This window comes from Cervus canadensis, chromosome 23, assembly GCF_019320065.1.
Source record: "Cervus canadensis isolate Bull #8, Minnesota chromosome 23, ASM1932006v1, whole genome shotgun sequence".
NCBI classification, from domain to species: Eukaryota; Metazoa; Chordata; class Mammalia; order Artiodactyla; family Cervidae; genus Cervus; species Cervus canadensis.
This window is the reverse complement of record NC_057408.1, coordinates 34,799,510-34,826,124: the sequence shown is the minus strand read 5'-3', so window position 1 is coordinate 34,826,124 and position 26,615 is coordinate 34,799,510. Positions and strand designations below refer to the sequence as shown.

Genomic DNA, 26,615 nt, shown 5'->3' with positions numbered 1-26,615 from the left:
TAGCTATTCTTACCGTCATGAGATGGTACCTGATTGTGGTTTTGATTTGCATTTCTCTGATAATGAGGGATGTTGAGCATCTTTTCATGTGTTTGTTAGCCATCTGTATGTCTTCTTTGGAGAAATGTCTGTTTAGTTCTTTGGCCCATTTTTTGATTGGGTCATTTATTTTTCTGGAATTGAGTTGCAGGAGTTGCTTGTATATTTTTGAGATTAATCTTTTGTCTCTTGCTTCATTTGCTATTATTTTCTCCCATTCTGAAGGCTGTCTTTTCATCTTGCTTATAGTTTCTTTTGCTGTGCAAAAGCTTTTAAGTTTAATTAGGTCCCATTTGTTTATTTTTGATTTCTAATACTCTGGGAGGTGGGTCATAGAGGATCTTGCTGTGATTTATGTTGGAGAGTGTTTTGCCTATACTCTCCTCTAGGAGTTTTATAATTTCTGGTCTTACATTTAGATCTTTAATCCATTTTGAGTTTATTTTTGTGCATGGTGTTAGAAAGTGCTCTAGTTTCATTCTTTTACAAGTGTTTGACCAGTTTTCCCAGCACCATTTGTTAAAGAGGTTGTCTTTTTTCCACTGTATATTCTTGCCTCCTTTGTTGAAGATAGATATGTGTACATAGGTACATTATTAATTTTTAAATTTCTGCTTCCATTGGGTTTGTTTTATTTTTCACCTGATAACTAAGTTGGATGTTCTGTTCATTTTCATATTTCATTTTAAATTTTACTGAATAAAATTAATTTTATAATTATCACTAAGATTTGTAGGTTGTGACACAAATGGTTTTATATATAATTTTCCATTTGTTATGATTTTCTAAATGGTCATTTAAACATTTTAGACCTAGTGTGATTTAAGAATGTTTTTTCATTTTCCAAATAGTTGTATTTGTATGTTTCTGCTCTTTGTAACTCAATTGCAAAATGTCACCTCTTAGCAGCTGATTCAGATTTTATCATGGTTAGTATAGCATTCATTTTCATAGTGCTTCATGCATATTTGAAAAGATACAGTATTCTCTGTTGACAGTATATAGAGTTAGCTACATGTCTGTATAGGATACCCAAGATGAAACTTAGTCCTGCAAGTTTTGAAAACTTAACAGAAATGTAAAATGATTGATTGGTACCATTGATGGGACCAGAGCACACCCAGATGTGTGTGAAAGGAGTGATTCCAACTGAAGCTGACTGACCTTCCCCTGGTTGCTAGTGCCCAGAACAAGGGTCAAACCAGGGGAGTCCAAACTTTCTAAGGAGATATCCTAGAGCACAGCTGGACAGGAAGGTGAATCTCTGGGATAGGGCAAGAGTGGAGGAGGGAGGGCAGCTTGGGGGAGGTTACTCTCTGTAGTCAGCACATCTTTTGGCAAGGATAATCTTTCCTCTCTTTCTCTTTTTTAGAGCACTAGGTAAAGACTTGGTAAAGGCCTTAATCTGCTTTTGGACATAAGACAAAAGATGCACAGAGAACTCTGCTGAGTACTCTATAATAGCCTATATGGGAAAAGAATTTTTAAAAGAATAGCTTTATGTATATGTATAACTGAATCAGAGGAGGAAATGGCAACTCACTCCAGTATTCTTGCCTAGAGAATCCTGTGGACTGAGGAGCCTGGTGGACTGCTGTCCATAGGGTCGCACAGAGTTGGACACGACTGAAGTGACTTAGCATGCACGCATGCATTGGAGAAGGAAATGGCAACCCACTCCAGTATTCTTGCCTGGAGAATCCTAGGGACAGAGGAGCCTGGTGGGCTGCCGTCTATGGGGTTGCATAGAGTTAGACACGACCGAAGCGACTTAGCAGCAGCAGCAGCAGCATAACCATATCACTTTACTGTCCATCTGAAACCAACACAACATTATAAATCAACCATACTCACAATAACATTTTTTTTTTTTAAAAAGAAAAGTCTCTTCTAGTCTTCTGTAGAGAAGGAAAGGGAAATGAGGCCTCTGCAAGGGGGATGGGCAGTGGAACTGACCCAGATGCAACAAAGATGGCGGCCGGATAGCTGGAAGAGGCATCCTGAGCAGATGGGCGTAAGGACTTGGTCTTCTTTATTGATGCGGCAGCCCTGGGGGTTAGGAGCCCGGAGGGACTGAAAGAACAGCAGAGAGACATCTCAAGGTGTTACTGGCTGCCTGGGCAGATGGGTGCCTACAGTGATCCTCACTGGCACCATCAACTGAATTTTCTTTTAAGCCCAGACTAGAGCAGTTAGGAGACATTTAAATTAGAAATGTGTTAAATAAGCATTATTAATTATATTATTTGGAACCTTCCACTCTTTGCTGGCAACGTGATCAGCCAAAACCTGGTAGAAATGTGTCCAACTTTTCCGTGATTACTGCGTGGCTCTTAATGTTCTCATTTTCAGAAACTCTGCTTTACATTTAAAAAAATCTTTATTTATTTGCTCATTTTTGTCTGAGTCAGGTCTTGGTTGCAGCATGTAGCATGTGGGATCTTTTCTTGTGGCACATGGACTTCTTTCTCTCTAGTTGTGGGTATGAGGGCTCCTCAGTAGTTGCAATGTGTGGGCTCTGTACCTGGGGGCTCTCTGGTGGAGGCAGCTGGGATCGGTAGTTGCAGCCTGTGGGCTTAGTTGCCCTGAGGCATGTGAGATATTAGTTCCCTGGCCAGGGACAGAATCTGCATCCCCTGCATTGGAAAGCAGATTCTTAATCACTGGACCACCGGGGAGGCCCTTGCTTTACATTTTATGATATGCGATGAAGATACACATTTGTTGTATCCTAATCGTAAACATCTACAATCAATTTAAAATGCCCCTCTTGGCCTATTTAATGCTTTGTTTGCAATTTCTATCCCCGTTTCCTTTTTGTGTACATATATCTTGGCTAAGCATTTAACCTTTATTTCTGACCTTGTCTGAGTTGTATCTTGTGTACTTTGTACTTTGAGCAAACATAAAAAGCCTTTGTCTATTAATGAGGGAGTTAATTAGATTGATAGCTTTTTTCCAAACTGATACATGTAGTGGACATTGCTGTCCTCTGCACAGCATCTCTTCTCTCTTGCTTTGTCCTAATGGACACCAGATCTTTCCAGGAAATCACCTCCGGTTTGGGGAGAACCTGAGTCCACCCCCAACTCTGAGGTGGGCTTGACTGGTGTAAATGTAACCCCACCCTGTGCCAGTGATTGGCTCAGGAATCAGCGGGTAACTCAATTCTGGCCAACATACTGAAAAGGAAATGAGTTTGAGGGCTTTTCTGGAGAAAATGTCTTTGTCTCTGAGGAAGCCACAGCAGAGGGCAATCTCTTGTCTTCTATGAGTCCTCATCAAGTCTGGACGCTGCACGTGGAGCTGCCATAGGGCATGGGGTGTCCTCTTGCCATCTGCTTGATGATGGAATCCTCACAGGAACTGCAGAATAAAGAGATGAGAAGAACCTGCGTTTTTAAAGACAATTTTGGACTTCTGACTCAATGGCCCTGTGGCTGTCTTATGTCTTGCATTCCTGTTACATAAAATTAGGCAGATCTTTTTTGTTTTGTTTTGTGCTTCAAGCCAGTTTACATCAGGGTTTCAATATGTGTAGCTGAGAGCACCTTGCACATGTGTTCATTTTTCATCCTTTTACCTTTTACTTTATGCTTCTTACTATTTCTTTTTTTTTTTTGGTTTTCTGTCATTCATCTTTATGTTGTATTTTCTTTGGTTTTGTTTTCTCTTCAGAATTGGTAAGTATGCATCTGGTTTTTAATTTTTCTGAAAACTGAGTAGGTAGACATACTCCTGTATTTTTACAAGTATCAAAGTCAACATAATAATGATAATTATGGTATTATGATTATAGCTAATGTCTGTTGATCTCTTAATAGATGCCATCCATTGTGCTAAACAATGTATGTGTATTTAGTCATTTAGTTTTCACTGTAAGAAACACAGACACAGAAAGTTGAAGTAACTTGCCCAAATGAAGCATAAACGGTCGATTGCCTACTCTGCAGATGAGGAAATTAGTGCCATTTACTGCATGCCATGCTTTTAGCTTTCTATTCACTTCCTGTTTTTTTGTGGTTACTGAGGAATTTCAGAACCAGAATATTAATAATTAATTCTTTTTATATTATATATTCTTTCAATTAAAAATGTTTTCATTTTGCTTGGCATCCACATTTCCTACAACCATTTAGACCTGATTCTACATGCAAATGATTCTGATACTCACTTCCATCCCTTTCAACTCCAATTTTTTTTATTCTGAATTATTTAACATGGTTTATTACTGGATTAACTGACATGCTTTTGAGCCATTCCATTCAGAAGATATGTCATTTTCATATAGTTTGTACAGAGTGATTGCAGAATTTTCCCCAGAAATTTTATGTATTTCTTTGATGTGTTCTCATATTTAGTGCTGAGTGGAAATTTGAACCTGTTTTCTTTCCCTTTATAGTCTATCTGGTTCACTTCTTACCAGATGCTAGAAGTGTGTGTATGTGTAGTGCTGTGTGTGTGTGTGTATGTGTGCTCCTTTTTATGCAATTTATTTTCATTGCACAAGTAATTCTTGAAAACATTCTCCTTAGAAATATAAGATCTTATATTTAGAAAGATCCTATTTGACAAACATTTCCTGAAGACCTTTCTTTTGAGGGAACATCTCTGTGTTTGAATCCTTCCAAAAAGTTTTCTATGAATTTTCACTTAGATACATAACTACAGCCAACACATGGCTTTACTTCAGGAAAATCCTACTCTGAGAATATATGTTGAAGGCATCAGTGAGGGGTTTATGGTGGGATGAGGTGGGGTGCAGAGCACCCTCATTACCTAAGAAAGAAGACCCCTCTTTGCAACAGTGAGTGTGTGGTCCAACATCTTGCGAAATTGAGCTTGGATTTCTGATTTAAGATTTATTCCACAAGAAAAAGCAAGACCATTGCCTAAAGCCTGTGGCTTTGTTTTCCTCATCAAATTTACCTGCCAATTAACCTGCACCTTAGCTCCAGACCTATGTAACCAGTGGATATTCCCCCCAGATTCTGACAAGGTGTATTTATTAGTTAGCACTGTTATGTTTCTCATTTTCTCATATGATTTCAATAGAGTTTGACAAGAGCAAAGTCCCTGACTTGTCTAGCAAGAGGCCACCTTGGGAAGAGAGCAGGCCAAATTGCTATGAATGGGCAGGTTGTCTGAAACTCTGGAGAAAATAATGCAGATATCAAGTCCTTTGCCAACACCTGTAATCCTTTGATTAGAAAGAGCGAGGTCTCTATGAGAACCTTGTTCAGTGAGGGTGGTGCTCTGGACACTGAACTAGGGGAGATCTGGGGAGTGAGTGGGGACCCTCCTTGATCTGAGCTCTAGAAAAACAAGTTCCAGATTCTGCCCACCAACTAAATCTACTGTACCAGCTCCTTATGGATCACATTAGATTTGTTTCTCAAGTGAATCAATTTAGCAAAAATTTCCTATTTTAATTACTCCCATAATTTCCAAAGAGCAAGTGATGCTCCAGATTACCACACCCATGCAAAGGAGACTGATGAGCCCACCACCTATGTGGCAGGTAGATAATCTGCCCAGGCTTTTAGAATTCTTGAAGATAGAGCAATTGACTACCTTTATATGACATATAATTTGGTGTCTTTCATGTCTATAAAAAAGGAACAACCAAAGAGACTGAAAAGGAAGTGCTGACTCGTGCATCTGTTGGGTTGGCAGCTCTTAGCCTCACTTTAGTTAGTGAGTGCCTCCTGGAACCACTCAAACTAGTGGTCCTCTCCCCACCCACATCCCACTTCATCTTACCATCTGCTTTATTTCCTTGTAACATTTCTGGTCTGAACTTATCTGGGGCACGTACTTCTTGCTTGTTTATTTTCCCCTCTGGAATGTATCCTTGATGGGAGTAGGAGTTGGAGTCTTGCCTGTCTCATCTACTGCATAGCCCCAAGTTTTGGAGAAGTGCTTGCTGTAGAGAAGGCATCCGACAAGCATGCATTTAACTTATTGAACAAACCCATACGTTAAATTCCTAATGGTGGAAATTTAGATGCTGGAGACCCAAGTGGGAAAAGAAAACATGAGGGATTCTGCTTACGTTAGAAAAGCTCCTAAATTTGCTGTATGGTTGAGTTTTGCAGTTCATGGCCAAGGAAAGATATTTTCTTTTACTACCATAAAACACAATGCTTATAGGTTGGACTAATGAGCCAGCAGATAAACATGAATACAGACAAATTCTGAATTTGGATTCAAATTATAAGTTGTACAAATAGAAGACAGGGGAGATGTTTGCTAGATGACAACTGAAACAAAAATTTGCATTTTGGCTGACATCTTTTGTGAATCAACAGAATGAATAGCTGTTAAAAATTTTACAGTTAATGGGATATCATGTCTAATAATGCAAATAATACCAACATTCATTTCAGTTCAGTTCAGTCACTCATTTGTGTCTAACTCTTTGCAACCCCATGGACTGCAGCATGCCAGGCTTCCCTGTCTATCACCAAGTCCTGGAGCTTACTCAAACTCATGTCCATTGAGTTGGTGATGCCATCCAGCCATCTCATCCTCTGTGGTCCCCTTCTCCTCCTGCCTTCAATCTTTCCCAGCATCAGGGTCTTTTCCAATGAGTCAGCTCTTTACATCAGGTGGTCAAAGTTTTGGAGTACATTCATTTCAGCCACTGTTTATTTTCTACCAACCATGTGTGCCAGGCATTGTGCTTAAAGCTTTTTACACATGACTGCAGCTTTTGACAACCTTCTTATTATGCCCATTTTATGGATGAGCATAATCATAATCTAGGTTCTGAAAGTTTAACCTGTGCCAGGACACAGAGTTAGGACATAGTGGAACCGAGGGTATCTCATTGAAAAAGCCTGCTGTTCTTAACCACTGGTTACCTTGCTGTTCTACATTGTCTGAACATATCTGGGGCATTGGATTCAGTTCCAGGAGACGCATTTTAAGATACACAATAACCAAAGTGGCTTCACAGGGAGGTCACTGGCTTGGTAAAGGGTACAGAAACTATAGCATGTGGGAGAATGTTCAAAGGAAAGGAGGGTTTTCAGTGCAGAGGAGGGGCGCTGGGAAGTGGGGGTCAGAAATGAAAGGATATCTAATGGAAGTGAACACATCCGCTCTGCCCAGCTCTAAATGGCAGAACTGGAACAGCAGATGGAAGTTACAGTGAAGCAGATTTCAGCTCGACACGAGAACTAACTTTCTAAAGATTAAAGATGTGGGCTGCAGCTCTTGAACCCACCCTCCTCCGCCCTCCAAGCCTATATAGCCATCTGTCCATGGTGCTGAATTTCAGGAAGGCTTCCCTTCCACCTCTGAGAGTCTAGGATTTTCTAGGTAGGTTTAAATTTTATTTAAAAGAGAAGTAAAGACTATCTGAGCTGATTTGAAGTGAATCTTGTCTAGGGGCAGGGGATTATATGATTCTCTGAGTTCCTTTCAGCTTTTGGAGCATGTAACTCTTCCACTGGGCAGTGACTGGGCACAGCTGAAGTCAGAAAAGGGGACTTATATTTGTTTTCAATCACAATCCACTTTTAAAATAATAATTCTTTCATTCCATACTTGTATTCAATTCATTTCAAAGGGTCTTCCTTAGGTATTTGTATTCAGTCGTGGGTAGGTGCTAATTTTTAAACCACACCCCCTCCCAACCTCACTCCTCCCTAATCCCATCCAAGGTCAAGACTATGCCCCTTCCTGCCTCCTGTGGCCCTTTCAACTCTTCTCATCCTTAGATATGCACAGAAACTGCAGATAAAAAGTACCTGTGTTTATAATTCATGAAATCCAAAAAGCAGTGTGAAAAGAAGGAATGAATTCTACATGATTACAAGGCAGGAGAGGGACAAAGCCAGCTCCAGGTGCATTTCTACAAGTCACTGTGGGTTGAATTTTCTTCCAAAAAGGTATGCTTATTTGCAGTTCCCCACCAGCCCCTTGGTGCAGAGAGCATCTACAAAGTACCAGATGAGACGGGATCGTGTGCAATCTCACAAGATGTTCAAAGGGGAGATAAGAGTCTTGGGGTAAGATTGGAAAAGTCCCAGTCCCTGAAATTGTCCTTTTATGGGCCTGAAATCTTACAGTCTGAGTTTTGCTTGTCAGAGTTAGTATTTCTTGTGGCATGCTTCACCTGGAGATGAAAAGTCTTGGCTCCTGGTGTCATCACCAGGAAGGGGGTCCCAGAGGTAGCAGTAGTTTATTACTTGTTGAATACCAGGCATTGTCCTAAGCCCTTGGCATATTTATCTAATTTAGTCTTCATAGCAGCACTGTGATTATGTAAATTGCACTATTACCATCTGCATTTTACATATGAAGAAACTGAGTCTTAGAAGGGTTAGTATTTTGACAAACTCATACAATTAGTAAATGGCGGCTATAAACTGAATGTTGGTGTCCTCTCAAAATTCACATGTTGAAACCAATGTGACAGTATTTGGAAGTGGGGCCTTTGGAAGGTGATTAAATCATGAGTGTGGAGTCCTCATGAATGGGATTTCCCCTTATTCCTTCCACCATGTGCGGACACTGAGAAGACCATCATCTATGAACCAGGAAGCAGCCCTCATCAGATGCTGAATTTGCCCAGTGCACTTGGACTTGTCAGCCTTCAGAACTGTAAGAAATCAATACCTGTTGTTTATCAGCCACTTGTATGTGACTACCATGCATGTTTAGTCGCTCAGTCATGTCTGACTCTTTGCAACCCCATGCACTGTAGTCCATGAGGCTCTTCTGTCCAGGGGATTTTGCAGGAAAGGATATTGGAGTGGGTTGCCATTTCCTTTTCTAGGGGATCTTCCTGACCCAGGGGCCAAACCTGTGTCTCCTGTGTCTCTTGCATTGCAGGCAGATTCTTTACCTGCTGAGCCATCAGAGAAGCCCTTTAAGCCACTTGCATGCCTGCTAGTCGCTTCAGTCATGTCCGACTCTTTGCGACCCCATGGACTGTAGCTCACCAGGCTCCTCCATCCATGGGATTCTCCAGGCAAGAATACTGGAATGGGTTGCCATGCCCTTTTCCATGGTGTAAGCCACTTAGTCTACCATATTTTAGTTAGAGCAGGCTAGATTCAGACAATGGTGGAGACTGGATTTGACTTCAAAGCCTATACTCTTAACCAGCAGATGATACTGTTGCTAACACTGTAAATATAGTAATTATCAGACTCTAAGAAATAGTAGACAGCCCATCATAAGAACTTTATGCCTGCATGCGTGTGTGTGTGTGGGATGGTGGCAGGAGGTGTCTAGTGTGAATGAACTCTAATCCTAACCGAGTTAAATTACTAATCTAGAATTTATCTGAGATGGTTAATGTAATTTTGACTTCTGATTTGGTAAGGTCATTATTAGCATTTTATTATTTGCCTCCAAGTCAATTGAAGGTACATAGCAGGAAGTGATTACCTACTAACCAGCTACATTCTCCCTCTCTTCTCTCTCCCTTTATCCTTCCATCTCCTCCTCCCTTCCTCTTATCCTCTTCTTTCCTTCCTTCTCAATTAGTCAATTATTTCTGAGCATTTTCTGTGTGCCTGGCACTGTGCTATACACTGGAGTTACAAAGATGAGTAAATCTCAGTCTATATCCTTTGGGACTTTACAGCCTGGAAAGAGAATTAAAAAAAATAATTACTATTCAACATGGCAATGTTTATAAAGGAGTAGATTTTCTAAACTGGTGTTTTAAAGAACACTCTTTGGCAGAATGTTAAGTAAGGGTATCACAGAAAGGAAGTATCTTGAGTTAAAATAAGTTTAGGAAATGCTGGGTTAAAGAAAATCAAACAAGTTTTTTTCTTACTGGGGAATTTTCAGAAACTTTAATTTGCTAATGTGTGCTGTGAATCTCCAAGAAGGAAAGAGAACTTATTTTCCAAACCCTCTGACCTCAGATAACTTTTTTCATTGTATACTTAATGAGTCCAATCATTCTTACCTCCCTCTCATCTTTCCCTCTCTCCAGTTATCCATTCACCACCCATCCATCCATCATCTGCCCATCTATTCATCTATCCATCCTTCCCTCATTCCATCCATCATTAATCCACACCTCCAACACCCATTCCTCCATTAGACATCCATCCATCCTTCCTTCCTTTCATCCATCATCCATCCATTCATGTATCCTTCCTTACATCCATCTTGAGTGCCCACTATGTGCCAAACACTGTGCCACATCCTGGGAATCCATCAGGAGACATATCTGTGGAGTTAGTATCTTAGTTGGAGAGATAAATATAAAACAAACAAACAAATCATAAGATTACGAGAGTGTGGTAAGATTCGTGCAAGAAATAACCAGGATTCTAAGGTGAAAAAAAGATAGAGTGATCTACTTATGTAGGCAGTTAAGAAAGCCCTCTGTGAGCAAGAGCCATTTAAAGCAAGTACCTGGAGAAAGAGAATGAGCCAGCTCTGCAGAGTGAGAGGAAGAGCCATCCAGGAAGAGGAAGCAGCAAGTGCCAAGATCCTGGAATGCAGAAAGGCTTGGCACGCTTCAAGAACTGAGCTTCCTCCAGGATTGTAGGTCTGCTTAAAGCAGAAGCTGAACCTGACACATTTTCAAGATTTAGAATCTCATCATCGTGATATCACAGAGTTGGAGGAGACCCTGACACCATCTCTTCCAAGTTTCTATCCCATCTTTTAAGATACAGGGCTGCCTTCTCTGCTTGGCTCTCTTTATAGGGTTTTCTCCTTAGAAGGGGGATTAACTTCAGCCCTAGAATGTAGCTGGGAACAGTGTTGTTCGTGATATTTCTCTTTCATATGAAATGAGGACCAGTGAAGATTCAACAAATTTCTGTATTTTTAAGGAGAAAACCTCTCAGAGGTAAAAATCCTGACCAGTTCAGTTCAGTTCAGTCACTCAGTCATGTCTGACTCTTTACGACCTCATGGACTGCAGCATGCCAGGCTTCCCTATCCATCATCAACTCCCAGAGCTTGCTCAAACTCATGTCCATTGAGTCAGTGATACCATCCAATCATCTCATCCTCTGTCATCCCCTTCTCCTCCTGCCTTCAATCTTTCTCAGCATCAGGCTCTTTTCCAATGAGTCAGTTCTTCGCATCAGGTGGCCAAGGTATTGGTGCTTCAGCTTCAGCATCAGTCCTTCCAATGAATATTCAGGACTAATTTCCTTTAGGACTGACTGGTTTGATCTCCTTGCAGTTCAAGGGACTCTCAAGAGTCTTTTCTAACACCACAGTTCAAAAGCATCAATTCTTTGGTGCTCAGCTTTCTTTATGGTCCAACTCTCCCATCCATACATGACTACTGGAAAAACCATAGCTTTGACTAGATGGACATTTGTTGGCAAAGTAATGTCTCTGCTTTTTAATATGCTGTCTAAGTTGGTCATAGATTTTCTTCCAAGGAGCAAGCACCTTTTAATTTTATGGCTGCAGTCACCATCTGCAGTGATTTTGGAGCCCCCCAAAATCCTGATACAAGTAATCATAGTCAGTAACCTTCATTCCATTCCAGAAAGAATACAGCAAGACTGAAGGGGGAATATGACAAACTAGCTGTTTATTCTTGACTCAGTGGCAGAGTGGGGAACCAGGATAACTTTGATTCTTGAAGCCGAGTGCCCTTCTCTCAAAGCTTTCATCATTCAATTCTCTCTGCAAGATTAAGCATTCCCAAACAGTGCTTTTATGGTCTCTGCCCTGGTTCAAGGAGTTACAATGGATCTTCTTTACTGTCAAATGAACTGAACACCTCTCTGCTAGACATTCAGGACTATCTATTACTAGCATACTTTTCTTCTGAGCTTCTTCTTGTCCCCTTACTTCCACTTTCCAATACAACACACACACACACACACACACACACATATGCATGCATGCATAGGCATAGCATGCAATTAGGGACTCAAAGGAATAAAGAAGATAATTCAGGCTTGTTTCAGTGTCACAGCCTTAGTTTGACCTTCTGCCATGTGCTGGCTGACTGTGTATCTTTCATCTTCCTCATCTGCATTAACAAATAGCAATGATATTAATAATAATGATATTTTCCAAGTAATAATAGTACTTGTCCTATTGGGTTGTTATTATCTGAACTCAACTGTCAACTGTATCTTCCCTACTACAGGCTAGAAAGTGACCCCTCCTCTGCGAATAAATTCTTCCATCTTCCTTGCTCTCTGCTAGGGTTTCTGCCCTTTGGTTCTTCCAACCTCATCTAGGCTGTGTGGCCTTTCCTTAACTACATACAGTTGACCTTTAAAACACAGATTTTTTTTAAAACACAGATTTTTGCTGTACCTCTCACAACCAGCTTTCTTCCATTCACAGTTCTTGTTTGCAAGCAACCCAGCATGGTCATAAGCCTTGTCTGCTTGGGAGGGAAAGTTGGAAGGTTATTCTTTGAGGTTCAACCTTGGAAAGCTGTGACAATTAGGGTCAGTTTCCATCCTCTTGGCTGCTTTTTGCTCAGCCAAGAACTCCCCTGGTTGGCTGCAGAAGGTACTCCCAGGGTTTCTGATCTCTTTCATGGTTTTGTGACTCTCCTCAGTCACTGATGCATGCTCTGTGGCTAGAGATGCCTTCTAGTCCCTTGACTCATTGTGACCTAAACAAACTCAAAGTGAAGATGGAAGAGCTTCTTCCAAACCTAGAACCCAGCATATCATACTTTTCACTACAGCATTCATCACAGCCATTGCCATACCCACAGAGACTCTTGAAGATCATCTGTGTGCCCTCCCTCCTCTCTATTATAGATGTCACAAGTCCATAGGTGAGTGATGATGGGGTGTGGACACCTTAGATCCCTTTCCTGGTGTTGATAGTGGTTGGGGAAGCAGTGGAGAAAGAGTTGCTTCTTCTCCTGTTGCCGAGGCTTCCTGGATGCCCTGGCCAAGCAAGTGGCAGTATGCAATGAACTGGTCTAGCAAGGGATGGTCACAGCACCATCTCAGGCTCCAGCAGAGACATAGATCAGTGGCTCCAGCATTGAACAGGTCTCTTTCCTTGTCAGTAGCTGGAGAAGAATCACCAGGAAGAACTTATTCTATATTGGGACATGTCTGAGGATGGTTCTTTTCCATGAAATGGGGATTTCAGGCCTCTTACCATTACTGCAAAAAAAAAATAAAATTGTTTGGAACTTGGAAGTAATGAGTAATGCAAGAAGGTGTGCTTTATGTGTATCTCCAGAAGAATTTCACTAATATCACATTGTTTACAACTGTATCACATAGTCATTAATAGCAAGAGAGACCAGGGAATGATCTTTGAAACTGAGTGCATTGTGTCCACAAATTGCATTCTGATTCTGTTTGTAGAAAGGAAAAGTGGTAACATTTGAGAGGCAACTACAGTGTCTATTGCTCAACAACCCTGGTCAACCTATCCTACCTGTCACTTCTCTGGGCTCCTCCTTCTGCAAACTTTTATCCCATAACTGCCTCTTCTCTGAGCTCATTCATACCACTGGTGCTCAGATCAGGACTCTAATGGATGGCAGGCCACGCCTAAGGAACTGTGGAACACTGTCTCATCTCATGGTCACTGGTCTCATGTGAGAAGCATTCTGACCAGTTCTGGATACCAGAGACTATCTGATAGGGAAACGGTGACTAGCTTTTCTTCAGGACAGATGACCATTTGGAGTCCTTTAAACTGATAGGAGGCAACCCAGTGGTGTGACCCCAACATCTCCTCGCCTGTCCACCAAGACATCTCGTGTCTTCTTTGTTCAATTGGCCCTGAGCCCCAGATCCTAGGTCACAAGCTGCTTCTGAACAGAGCTGTGACTTAGACACCCTCACAGGTACAAAGGAGAGGTATGCATTAACCATTTTGTGGATCAACTGATTGGAATCCAAGGGCTTTCCAGGTGGCCCAGTGGTAAAGAATCCTAGTGCCAAGCTGGGGACTCAGGGGTTTGATCCCTGAGTCAGGAAGATCCCCTAGAGAAGTAAATGGCAACCCACTCCAATATTTTTGCCTGGGAAATCACACGGACAGAGGAGCCTGTAGGGCTACAGTCCCGGGGGTGCAAAGAGTTGGACATGACTTTGTGACTAACAACAATAACCAGAGAATAGAGTAGAATTTTACCTCTTTATGGAAGCATTTACTGGTTAAGAAAAGCTGGGAGGTGCGTCCTCCTTCTCTGCCTTCTTCCACGCTCACCATTCTCTCCACCCAACCCCATTGCCATTATTCCTTTTATTATAGCACTCTGGGTAAGGTCCCGCTAGGTGGGTTAGTTAAGTGGACTGGCACATGGATCAACTGAGGCCAACATCAGGGGCTCAATTTTCTAATGAATCATTTTCTATACAGTTTTTTTTTTTATAATCGTAAATCATTTTAAAAGTCTTATTGAATTTGTTATAATATTGCTTCCTCTTTGTTTTATGTTTTGGTGTTTTGACCATGTGGAATATAATGGATCATTTTTTTTTTTAACTGAAGTATAATATAGAGGATGAGATAGTTGGATGGCATCACTAACTCAATGGGCATGAGTTTGAGCAAACTCAGGGAGATCACGAAGGACAGCAAAGCCAGGCGTGTCGCAGTTCATGGGGTCGCAAAGAGTTGGACGTGACTGAGCAACTGAACAACAATAATAGTTGACTTTAAGTATGGTGTTAGTTTTCACTCGTGGGGGGTGTCCCTCAGTACAACCACTGACTGCATCACCAGTAGCTTCTGCCCTCCAATGAGTGAAAAATGTGTCCCTCTCTTGTCAAATGATGGCTGTGTCTTGCCTGTGTTATGGTCATTCTATCTTCTTACTGTTGTTTTCTGATGCAGGGTCATGGCAGCAAAGATGCAATGAAACAACCTGTGTCTACATATTAAAAACCTAAAATTACATGCACAGAATAAACCAGTGCTGTCCTACCCACTGTCTGGTTATGACAATACGATTCACACAAGACAGGATTCACAATCCAGAGAGGCGACCACTAAGAGGGACTGTGAAGGGGGCCAGGGTCATCACTCGGAGAAGTTTTGAGAAGGAAAGGGGTTTGAAGTGAGGAATCATGGAGAAGCATCCAGACTCTAAACCACTCTGGAGGAGAAGGGCTCTAATGTCACCCCTGCCAAGCTTGGTGGTGAGGACTTGATTGTTTTTCCGAGCAGTGAGTTGTCCTCTGAGTGCTGGGGGTTTTGAAGCACTTGGTATGGTCAGTGTTGAGCGAAGTAGCAGAAACAGCATCTTCAGCAGCTCTGTACTGCCTTCAGAGGAATGGTGCTCCAGCTTCTTGGCCGGTATTCAAGTCTCTGCCCATCATTTCCCAGCCTATTTCCACAGCCACAGCTTCCTCTTTTCTCCTACTGGAATCTTCTCCAGTCAGACTGAGCTTGTTGCTTCCCAAACAGCCACGTGCTTCCTCCTCCCTTGCATCTGCGTGTTGTTCCCACTCTTGGAATGCCCTTCCCTCAGCCTCCCTGAGCACACGCTGTCCCGAATTCAGCGTGACAACTCTCAGGCCAAAAAGCAATGGTTAGGAAGCAGCAGAAGATGGAGTCAGCTTGAATATAAAGTAAAAGAAATACTAATTCGAATGACCCAGAGCTTGGTACCAACAGGTTCCTGGATGCTTGAAGAACCAGTAGAAGAGCGTGAGCCAGGAGAGACGTCACTCCAACCTGTACCCACACTAAGGCTCAACTCATCCAAGAGGAAAGCGCGATGAAAACATGTTCAGCAAAATTATACATGCTCATTTCTTAACACAGTTCTCAGATTTAATCGTTAGGGAACGTTTGTTTTGATTTGAATTTCTCTCATTTTTAGATACCATTTTCTCTGGCAAACTAGGTCATTTGAATTATCTGCTGATAGTTCAAATCTGTAGATAATTTGCTTTTACTCACATTCCTAAGAACTAATTACCTGTACATATAAAATGATGAAATCTCATTATATTTTCTTTTAAAACTCTGACATGCATTTAATTACATTAGTCAATTATTACTGTACATGCTGAGGATCTGCTATTGACCAGCTCGTGCTGGAATATTTACTGCACAGATGTGTTACTTTAATTAAACAAATGTGATTACACACATATCAATTTTTATTTGGTTTCAAAGCCCAGAATCTAAAAGTGATGCAGTTGGCAGAGCTGTACGGTATGGCGCTGGTTCCCAGGAACACAGCGAGAGGCTCTTTACTGAGGGAACACCAAGTACCTGCAACTCTGCATGGGAAACTTCAGCCACAAGTGGGTTTTTGTATGTGTGTAAGTGCCACTGAGTGAACTCAGTAAGGGAACAACAAACCAGCTCTGGATCTTCCTAGAACATCTTCAACTTTGTTCTCTTATTTATAGAGCAATGAGGGATCATGACTGGAGAACCACAGGAAAATGAATCTAAAGGTCAATTCACCTGGAAGCAGGCACATCTTGTGATTGGTGCTTTGTTAATAGGTGAGTTGATATTTGTTTATAAAATCAGAGGAGACATGGAACAAGCATTTAAACACTGTACCTGGTCTCTTGGGGTTCTTCCTGTCATAAACTACAGTATATCCCCAAACTGTGTGGGCCATCAAGAAGGATGGCCATCTTCTAATGCTTAATCCCAAGCATGCAGTTCTGAGTAACAATAGGAAAACTTAGAGAACCAGAATATGCTTTATGAACTGGAGTGATATAAAATTCTCAAACCCTCCTGGTATAGTGACTGCACCTATCAGGTACTTAATAGTAAGTAGACTCGGGAGCTATTAGTCAATTCATCAATCAAAAGTCAGCAAGCACTGTATGAACTGGTTGCTGGTAGGCACACTCAGAAAAGAGGGGGCTGTGTCCACAGCAGTGCAGACTGGTTGTTTTCCTCTGTCTTCCTTCATCTCACAGTGCATTTTATTTTAATCGAAGCCTAGCTAATTTCCAATGTTGTGTTAGCTTCAGGTACATAGCAAAGTGATTCAGTTACATACACACACACACACATATTCTTTTTCAGATCCTTTTCCAATATTGGTTTTTATTAACATAAGATACTGAATATGGTTCCTAGTGCTATACAGTAGGTCCTTTTGGTGACCTATTTTATATGTAGTAGTGTGTATCTCCTAACCCCAAACTCCTCATTTATCTCTCCACCTCTCCCCTACAGGTAACCATAGGTTTGTTTTCTATGTCTGCGAAGCTGTTTCTATTTTGGATATAAATTAATTTCCATATTTTTTTAGATTCCATATGTAACTGATATCATACGGTATTTATCTTTCTTTGTCTGACTTACTTCACTTAATATGATAATCTCTAGGCCCATCCATATTGCAGCAAATGGTATTATTTCATTCTTTTTTACGGCTGAGTAGTATTCCATCACACACACACACACACACACACACACACACATTTCCCACATCTTCTTTATCTATTCCTCTGTTAATGGACACTTAATTTGCTTCCACTTATTGGCTATTGTAAATAGTGCTGCTATGAATGTGGCAGCACACGTTTCTTTTCAAATTAGAAATTGTTTGTTCTGTATATATGCTTAGGAGTGGGACTGCTGGATCATATGGTAACTCTATCTTAAGCTCTTTAAGGAACCTCCGTATTGTGTTGTTTTGCAGGGATGTCTCTGTCTGGGTCTCATGGACACAGCCCCTGAAGAACCAATCCAATTAGTCAGGTCAAGCCAGAAGTTCCATCCACGTCTCCTGGATGCAGACAGCATACCCAAGGATGAGGTTGGGGAACAGATAAAACTGGGATATGCTTGGGTTTCCCAACCTTCCTGAGCATGGAGAATGCACTGAAATGCCAGAGTGTGCCATCAACTCTAGGTGTACAGAGTTTTGCTAAAGGAGAGGCAGCAAGTTGTTGCAAAAAATAGGGCCCCGGCTTCAGGGTGAGACAGAGCTGGGCACCCACATGGGACAGACCACTTGGCTGTGTGGCTTTAACCCCTTATGACAGTTTCCTCATCTGACAGTGATGATGAAACCCATCTTACAATGCTGTTAGATAGATCAGAAACCATGTGTAATGGCCACGAGTTAGGATGTTCCCAGGAAATTGTTGGAAATTTGGGGACTGAAAGAGGCAGTCTTGGACCAGCTGGGAGAAGATGGTTGTTGGAAAAAACTTGTTTTTGGTCATTTTGCCTGTGTTGTTCTTCCTTTTAGCAGGTTGCATCATATCAATGGTTTTCTCCCACCTCAAGAACAAAACCCACGATGCAAGCATTTGCAGAGTTTTAAGAGTATGATGGTTCTCTGGTTAAATTCCCTGGAAGTGAGCCACATAAGCTCTTTCAGCTGTTAAGTGGCAGAGTTAGGAAACAAATGCAGATCAACTTCAAGATACATGCTCCTTGCATTACATTTGTTTATGGGGTGAATGTTATACACCATCCATAGAAATATACATCTAAGAAGAGGGACTGGGGAAGACAACAATGAATCCAAAGTAACAGAAGCATTTCAGGCACTTCTGTCTCACCCAGTGTGACACTGTTGGGATACACCCATCTTCCTGGTGGGTCTCAGATTATCTCTACAGGAGGCTGACATTTTTTCCCTATGGACTAGACTTTCCAACTCATGTGGCTTGGAACGTTAATCCTCTCATTCAGTTGGGGTGAGTTGGGGGTTATGCAAACTTCTCCAGGTTCCAAGCCCCTCTCCTTCACCTGGGGTTCCAGTTGACCCTTGAAGAACACAGACTGGAACTGTGCAGGTCCATTTATATATAAATTTTTTTCAGTGATAAATATGACAGAACTGCAGGATCCCCAGTTGGTTGAATCTTCTGGTGTGAAACTGTGCATACAGAGGGCTGACTATAAATCACATATAGATTTTTAGTTTGCAGAAGGTCAGTGCCTTTGACCACTGGCTTGTTCAAGGATCAGCTGTATTATCATTTTCCATGTGTGCCATGGAATAAGGAAGTTTGGGAAATGCTGACCTAACTGGAATACTTGGTCAGAAGACAGCTCGGTCTTGGCTTTGTCTTTGAATAGCTAAATAGCCTAGCATAGCAAATTACTCAAGCCTCAGTTTCCTCCTTAGGAAAACAGACACAATTTTATCTCGCAGTTTTGCTAGGGTTAGGATTCAGTGAGACTGTCTAATGGAGTGTCTGAAATATCATAAATGGTCAATAACAGTGTGTTGAATGTGCCACTTTTTTTCCAATTTATAATCTAGTTCGCTGAAGTAACTTCTGACTTTCCACTACTCACAGCTTGGTAGTCGGAATCAGGAGATAGCTTAGCTGTTGGAGCTTGGAGTTTTGGCTGTGAGCCACCCCTGCCTCATCCCCTCTGCTAGCCAAGGTTCTGGTCTGATGTGGTCACCTTACAACAGAGGCTGGGAGGAGGCCCTGCTGGCTTCATCTCCCGAGGGAGCCCAGGGTAGACCCAGCCCTGCGCCCACAACCCATCCAGCTCCCTGGCTGCTGATCTCATCCTTTTGCCAGGGCGAATTACACTTAAAACCAGATTTGTAGGAAGGAACGTGCATGCACACACAGCCGAAGCCTGGAATTGCTTACCCCCAAACAAGTTCCCTCCTCCTTCTGCTCCAGTTCCTCCTCTTTCCAGCAGCTCCTCGGGTGGGGGCGGGAGAAGAAATGGAGTGTTCACTGCGTGTGCAAGGCGGTTTCCGGAGTCCTCTTCCACCTGACCCCATCCCGGACCAGCTCCGAATCTGAAACTGCAAGTTCACCGCATGGAGCGCAGACCGACCTGCACTGCTTTGCGTGGGTCAGGGGGGGTGAACCCAGCTCTGCGGGGGTGAGGGCTGGGCTGCTGGCCCACTGTACCTCATTATGTATTCCTTCATTGTTTCCTATGCAAATTAAGTTAATGAGAATTAGGAACATAATGGAGCCCATTCACCGTTCTAGTCGCTAGAAAATGGGTTTGACTACCAATTTTCCATTACAGCTGTTTTGTAATTACCGTGGAATACTCTGAATTCTAATGGAGACGCGGAGCTGCCTGACAGCCTCTCAACTACTTTTTTTTAAAAGAAGTTTTTTTTTTTTTTTTTTTAAAAAGGGAACCCACACCCTGTAACAGAAAAACCTTTCAATCTGAGTGGCCTTGTGTAAACCTCCTCTGCTATTGCAGGAAGGATCTGCTTCTACTGGTGGGGTTACCTGACCTTTCCTAGGGTTAGAATCATGACCTTGCAGTCCCCGAATTAATCTGTTGCCTTGGAAGCAAAGAAGGCAGAGTTTGGGGTCACATTCAGCCAGGAGCTGCATTCTGAAGTCAGCCCAGGGCTAACTGCAGGCACTGCTCTGGGGCTTGATCTAACCTCCCCCCCACCCCTCCCTAGGCAAGCCCCAGGACCACAGACCTTAGTCACCTGTTGCTAAGTCCTAGACAATTATCAACATATGGGTGTGAGTATAGAGGTATTCCTTGACACCAAAAGCCCTTTTTTGGGGCACTGAAGACTCTAGGGAAAGACTATTTTAAAAGTTCAAAGAGTTCAAAATTTGCCGATAGTTTAAAATGACTGGAGTACAAGAGGCAAGGGGGTGAGGGTGTGGCTGAGGGCTGTGAGCATTGAGGGAAGAGAGCATGGAGGCCGTAACCTCAAGACTTGTTCTTAAGGTCTCTTAAGCATGGGGGGGTCATGACGAAAGCCTCAGTTTAGAAAAATATTCTGGTTACAGTATGGAGAAGGGATTTGAACATAGGCATCATGGGGTGGGGTTGTCATGGTTACAGAACACGTGAAACCCAGGTAAGGGGTGATGGCAGACGTGAGTTGCTGCTGATCACTAGGGGAATCATGAAGGACTGAACTAAAGATGTGACAGTTGGGTTGGAGAGAAATGGATGGATTCTGAAGGCATTTAGGAGGTAGAATCAAGTGTGATGGTTAATTGAAAAGTTGGGTATTGCAGGGCAATCATGGGGTTCAAGGGCTCCTTGGCTTCTTGGGGGATACAATTCATGAAGACATACAATACTGAGAGCTAAGCTTCATGGAGAACATAATATGTGTCAGGCACTCTTTTCTTTTACATGTGGAACTCACATTAGCTTCACAGGAACCTAATGATGTAAGAACTATTATTAACCTAAGAGAAGATGAGACACGGGAAGGTTAAAAAAAAAAAAAAAAATTCTTGTCCAAGCTATCACGGTCAGCTACAGCCAGGACTCAAATGAGGTGAACTAGCTCTAGTCAGATGATCCAGTTTCACAGACTAGGTGGTAACTCTTAGAAAAGGAGATTTGCTCGGGGTGGGGGGGGTGGTGGTGGTGGTGGTGGTGGGGTGTGTGTGTGTGTGTGTGTGTGAGAGAGAGAGAGAGAGAGAGAGAGAGAAATCAGCACTGGATGTGTGAGGTGGGGCCATTAGAACATTGTTGCATAGATTTCCAGTAGGGAGGTTGGGTAGATAGACTATATTTTAAGAGGGAGGACGGGCCTGAATACACATTTCAGTTGAGATGTCAATCTGCAAACTGACATTTGAAGTGTGGGATGATACAAAATCTCTCAGGAGAGGTGAGCAAGGACTTCTGGTAAATACCAGTTTATGTGCTGGACTTGAGAAAAGGACCCCAGAGAAGGCACTGGGAGACATAGGGTGATAACTGGGAGAAAGTGATGGCCCAGGATCTGAGGGAGAGTGTGGTTAAGCTTCAAATCCTTGAAATTTAGAAAAAAAAAAGATGCATATAGATTGGTTCTTGAAAAATTGTTGAGCACGAAAAAAGCTTATCAGAGATGATTCAGGAAGCTCTAGGAAGGGAGTGGTTTCATCATTAGATAGGACTTCTACTCTATGCCCTGTTTTCCTGACATGCTCGGAAGTCGTTTCTTGGTTTCAGCATCTTTTGCCACCTGGAGAGGCTGAGAATTTTCAAAACCATCAAGTCCTGATTCCTTTTTATTTAACAGTATTTCCCTCAAGCTCTGTCTCCTCTCACATGTTACTGTAAGCAGCAGGATGAAACCTGGCAATGCCTTTGCTTGGAACTCAGCTAGATAACTAAATTCGTCCTTTGTAAGTCCTACTTTCCCCTTACACAGATGACAATTTTGTTAAGCTTTCTGTCCACTACATACCAGGGATCCCCTTTCTTCCAGTTTCTATTAACAAGTTCTTCACTTCCTTCTAAGCTCTCACTAGCACTATCCTTTTGAGTGTGTCTACCAACAGTCTGGACTTCCTTGGTGGCTCAGATGGTAAAGAATCTGTCCACAATGTGGGAGACCTGGGTTCAATCCCTGGGTTGGGAAGATTCCCTGGAGAAGGGAATGGCTACCCACTCCTGTATTCTTGTCTGGAGAATTCCATGGACAGAAGAGCCTGGTGGGCTACAGTCCATGGGGTGGGCACCACCGAGCAACTAACACTTTGGGGGCTTCCCAGGTGATGCTAGTGGTAAAGAACCAACCTGCCAATGCAGGAGGCATAAAAGGAATAAGTTCGATCCCTGGGTTGGGAAGATCTCCTGGAGCAGGGCATGGCAACCCACTCCAGTATTCTTGCCTGGAGAATCCCATGGACAGAGGAGCCTGGTGGGCTACAGTCCATGGGGTCACAAAGAGTCAGACATAACTGAAGTGACTTCGCATGCACACACTCACTAACACTCTCCTCAAGGTAATTTTCAAGTTTTCTCCATCATGCTCCTCAAAATTCTTCCAGTCTCTAGTCTGGTCTCAAAGCCATGCTCACATTTTAGGTGTTTGTTACAGTAGTACATGAGGATTCTGTATTTGTCAGGATTCAAGCAGAGGAACAGACCCATGAGAGATATATACATGTATACATAGTAAAGGCTTTGTTACAGGCTTACACAATTGTGGGAGCTGGTTAAGCAGTTCTATGAGGCTACAGTATCCTCATCTGATACTGGAGATTGAGTCTGAAGGCAAGTGGTCAGGACAAGAAGATCCTGAGAAGGCTGTAGCCCATAAGCACAAGCTGAGCCCCATGAGCACAGCCTGAGACCTGTGCTTCAGAGGCTGGTTGCCTCTGACTTGGATGATGCGAGTATCATGCAGGAACAGGGCGAGCAAGTGGTGGGGGGTGTATCACAAAGCTGGGCAGGAGCCAGAGGTGTTGAAGGAAGATCCAAGGGAAGGTGGTGAAATTGCCTTCCTGGCTTTTGCTTCACTTCTGCCTTCCTACCTGCTAAATCTCCCAGCAATGTCCCCAGCGGTCCCTCTTCATCATAAATATACAAGAAAGGGAATTATGGGAAATGTAGTTCAGCCTGTCAGTGGACCCATTACAAAGCTATCATGTCTATGCTCCAGTTATCCAAACATCTCTGTGTAACTGAACTCTTTTCCTGAAATACCTTCCCACTTTGTTCCTCCTATCTCTGCCCTCACCTATGCTTGGCCCCAACAGGACCTCCACTCTTATTAGCCACATATATCCCCATGATATTTAATACTTTCATTATAACACCAGCCAAATGCATGGGTTTTATTTATTTGTCTATCTCTCCTAGTGGACTCTGAGATCCTTAAACTAATATGCCATATTTTCTCTTGTATTCTCAAAAGTTATTGCCCAGCACAAAGTAGGTGCTCAGTAAATGTGAAAAAATGAAAGAAATCACAATGTCTCTGGTCTTCAGTGTGTTTTGGATATAACAGTATTTCAACTCAGAAGACCACTGTGAACATGAGCACTGCTAGTGCCAAGTTCCTGGTAGGTTATTATGGAAGCTCCAGAATTCTCTACTGGCTTAGCCCTAGGGTGAGGCAGATGGCCCTGAGGGGACCCCCCAACCCGGGGACCCCCCCACCCCCCGCCCCGCCATCATACACACACACACCTTCACATGGGACTCTGTCAAACTTGTCATCCTGGAACCACCCAGGTCAGGGAGATGGTAAAATCTTGAAGAATGCTATTTGTAAAGCTCAGGGAGATGAACTGATAAATTCCCCTTTTTGAGGAAAGACACATATGATACTTACATATGAGGATTCCTCAGTTGGCTAGAGAGAAAAGGATTCCAATCCTGGGGAAACCATGGTCAAGGGGACATGCTTTCTATGGAAGACAAGAGACACCATGGTCAAGGGGACATGCTGTCTATGGAAGAGAAGAGACACCACGGTGAAGGGGACATGCTGTCCATGGAAGAGAAGAGATACCATGGTCAAGGGGACATGCTGTCTATGGAAATGAAGAGACACCACGGTCAAGGGGACATGCTGTCTATGGAAGAGATGAGACACCACGGTCAAGGGGACATGCTGTCTATGGAAGAGATGAGACACCACGGTCAAGGGGACATGCTGTCTATGGAAATGAAGAGACACTACAGTGAAGGAGATACTCTGTCTATAGAAGTGAAGAGATAGTGTGACGTTTGACCTAGATCTTGCCCAGTCAAGGGGATTTGCTGTCTATGGAGAAGAAGAGATACCATGATTAAGGGGACATGCTGTCTATGGAAGTGAAGAGACAGTGTGACGTTTGATGCAGAGCTTGCCCAGGTAGTGAGCACATCAGTTTCAGAAACATGTAAGCAGGGTGTCATCTATCTGTCAGCATATTTATTTACTGAACACCCATTTATTGAAGACCTACAATTTATTAGTGCTGCATGAATGCTAGGGATAAAGAAGAGTTAATACATGTAATATGCTTAGCATAATACTCAGTGTCTATAAGCTCAAATATGCTGATATTGTTATTATTAAGTGATATACATATAGTTCTCAATATATGCTCCATCTTTGAAAACATGGAGTTGTTGTCTATTTTCTATCTTCCTCTGTACTTGGTTGGTTCCCATGATGTGTCATCTTGACTAATTATCCAATTCTTGACTAATTGCTATAATTTATTGAGTACATATGTGCCAGGAACTGTGCTAACTACTTTAATTTTACAAGAATTATGATTAGATTCAGCTGCATAAAATGTAAAAAACTCATCTGCTTTCTTTCTCTCATCTAAAAGGTCCCTGGTGGTAACAGCTAGGGCCAGTAAGGTGGTTCTACCATGTCATTAGGAAACCAGGACTTTTTCTATCTTTTTGTTTCATTAGTTACAAGAGAAACTGGGAAAGGTAGGCTTTTAACTGGGGGGCATGATTGCCATGAATAAAAATTGAACTCTGTTACCAAGAAGGAAAGTGAGAATGGCTATTGAATGAAGTCATAGAGTTGCAGACCCAAGCATCTGAATCTATCAAAAGTCAAAGGATGACCTCTCCTCTGCATCGGAGGTTCTTAGCAAGCCTAAGAAAAAGGAGATGTCCACAAGTGCCGTAAAGGTAAAATTCTTGCTCAAAGGTGACTTAAAGGGGAGGTTGGGCCACTCTCAGACCCGTGATAGGGAGTTTGGCTAGATGGCGCTTTGATCCAGCAATGAATTTCGGAGACTGACTTGTAGAAATTTCAAGGGTCTAAAGATGAGACTTTGTTCATACCTGGTATTTCTGTTTACTTCTGCTTCAGCCATTGAGGGAGTACATTTCTGCTCTGTGTCTAAAGGGAGACAGATGTCAGTTTGAATATAAAAGAAGCATAGGACCAGTCCCCGCCTCTCACGGGGACCTAATTCACACTCAAGGAACATTTGATCCTCTGGGCTCTGAGGGAAGTTTAATTGAAATGCAAAAACCAAAGGTCAAAACCATGTAAAATTTAAAGGCCATTTTTACTATTTGACAAGGAACAAATTGTAACTTTATATTGCTTTTAGATGCAATTTTGCTCAGTGAAATTAGATTATGCTCAACGAAAGCACCTTCTTTAGAGCTTTTAGATTAAATATTAGAACTTATTAGAAGGACCTTGATTTCGTCAGTAAATACCAAGGAAAATATTTGGTGGGAAATGCAGCTGCCTAATTTGCATTAATACAAACGAGAACTATTAAGCTTAGTTGATTAGCATATTCATATGTACTGTAGTCCCCGTGTATTTAAAATAGATTCTGCTAGATTCTGATTACAAACTCGGTGTATGTATAACGCTGTGAACCAGCAGTAGATAGCACACGGACTGAGGGCGAGGGCGCCGGCGGGAGGTAATTTTTGGATAGAATACTGGTCTCAAGATTGTTTCCATAACCTGGTACCATGCAGAGCCAGCCGCATTCTGAAGGCTCTGAGAAGCAAATGAACTGAGGGATGGTGACCCAGGATAGAGCCTCAGGGAGCACAGTTATGACGGAATACATACTCCTGAGTGCATGTGTTTCACTTATTTCCTTGTTTCTTCCTTCACTAGTTCAACACCCATTTATTATGCATCCATCCCATTCCGGGCCCTGGTGCTGGTGCTGGGGTGACTGCTGAGAACAAGGCTTACCCTAAGAACAGGGCTCATTTTTTCAAGGAGCTCCCGGACATGAGCGGATCCACCGTCTTCCCACAGGATTCTGGGACCTGATCCTTTCAGGGCGGAAGTGGGAGGAGCCAGGGGAGGAAGGGGCGGGGCAGCCTGGCGCAGTGGCTGCTCAGGCCGTGGGGAGCCTGCAGATGACTCCTGATCTACCAAATGCGCTAAAAGGTAGAAGCCCAGCGCAGGAAGCTGGGGAGGGATCCATTCGAATCTGGCCTTGATGACGAACGGGATTCCAGAAGCCTCTCAGTGGGAATGAGAGTAGAACGTGAGTGAG

General features: G+C 42.6%; 1 long non-coding RNA gene across 1 annotated transcript; it reads right to left on the bottom strand.

The window, feature by feature from the left end:
• Positions 1–1,861: 1,861 nt before the first annotated feature.
• LOC122425790 lies at positions 1,862–26,359 on the bottom strand. The gene is made up of 4 exons (XR_006265003.1): positions 26,306–26,359; positions 25,420–25,477; positions 19,539–19,699; positions 1,862–3,405 (listed from the first exon to the last, which is right to left on the bottom strand). It is a non-coding gene; the product is annotated as an uncharacterized LOC122425790 (long non-coding RNA).
• Positions 26,360–26,615: the final 256 nt, after the last annotated feature.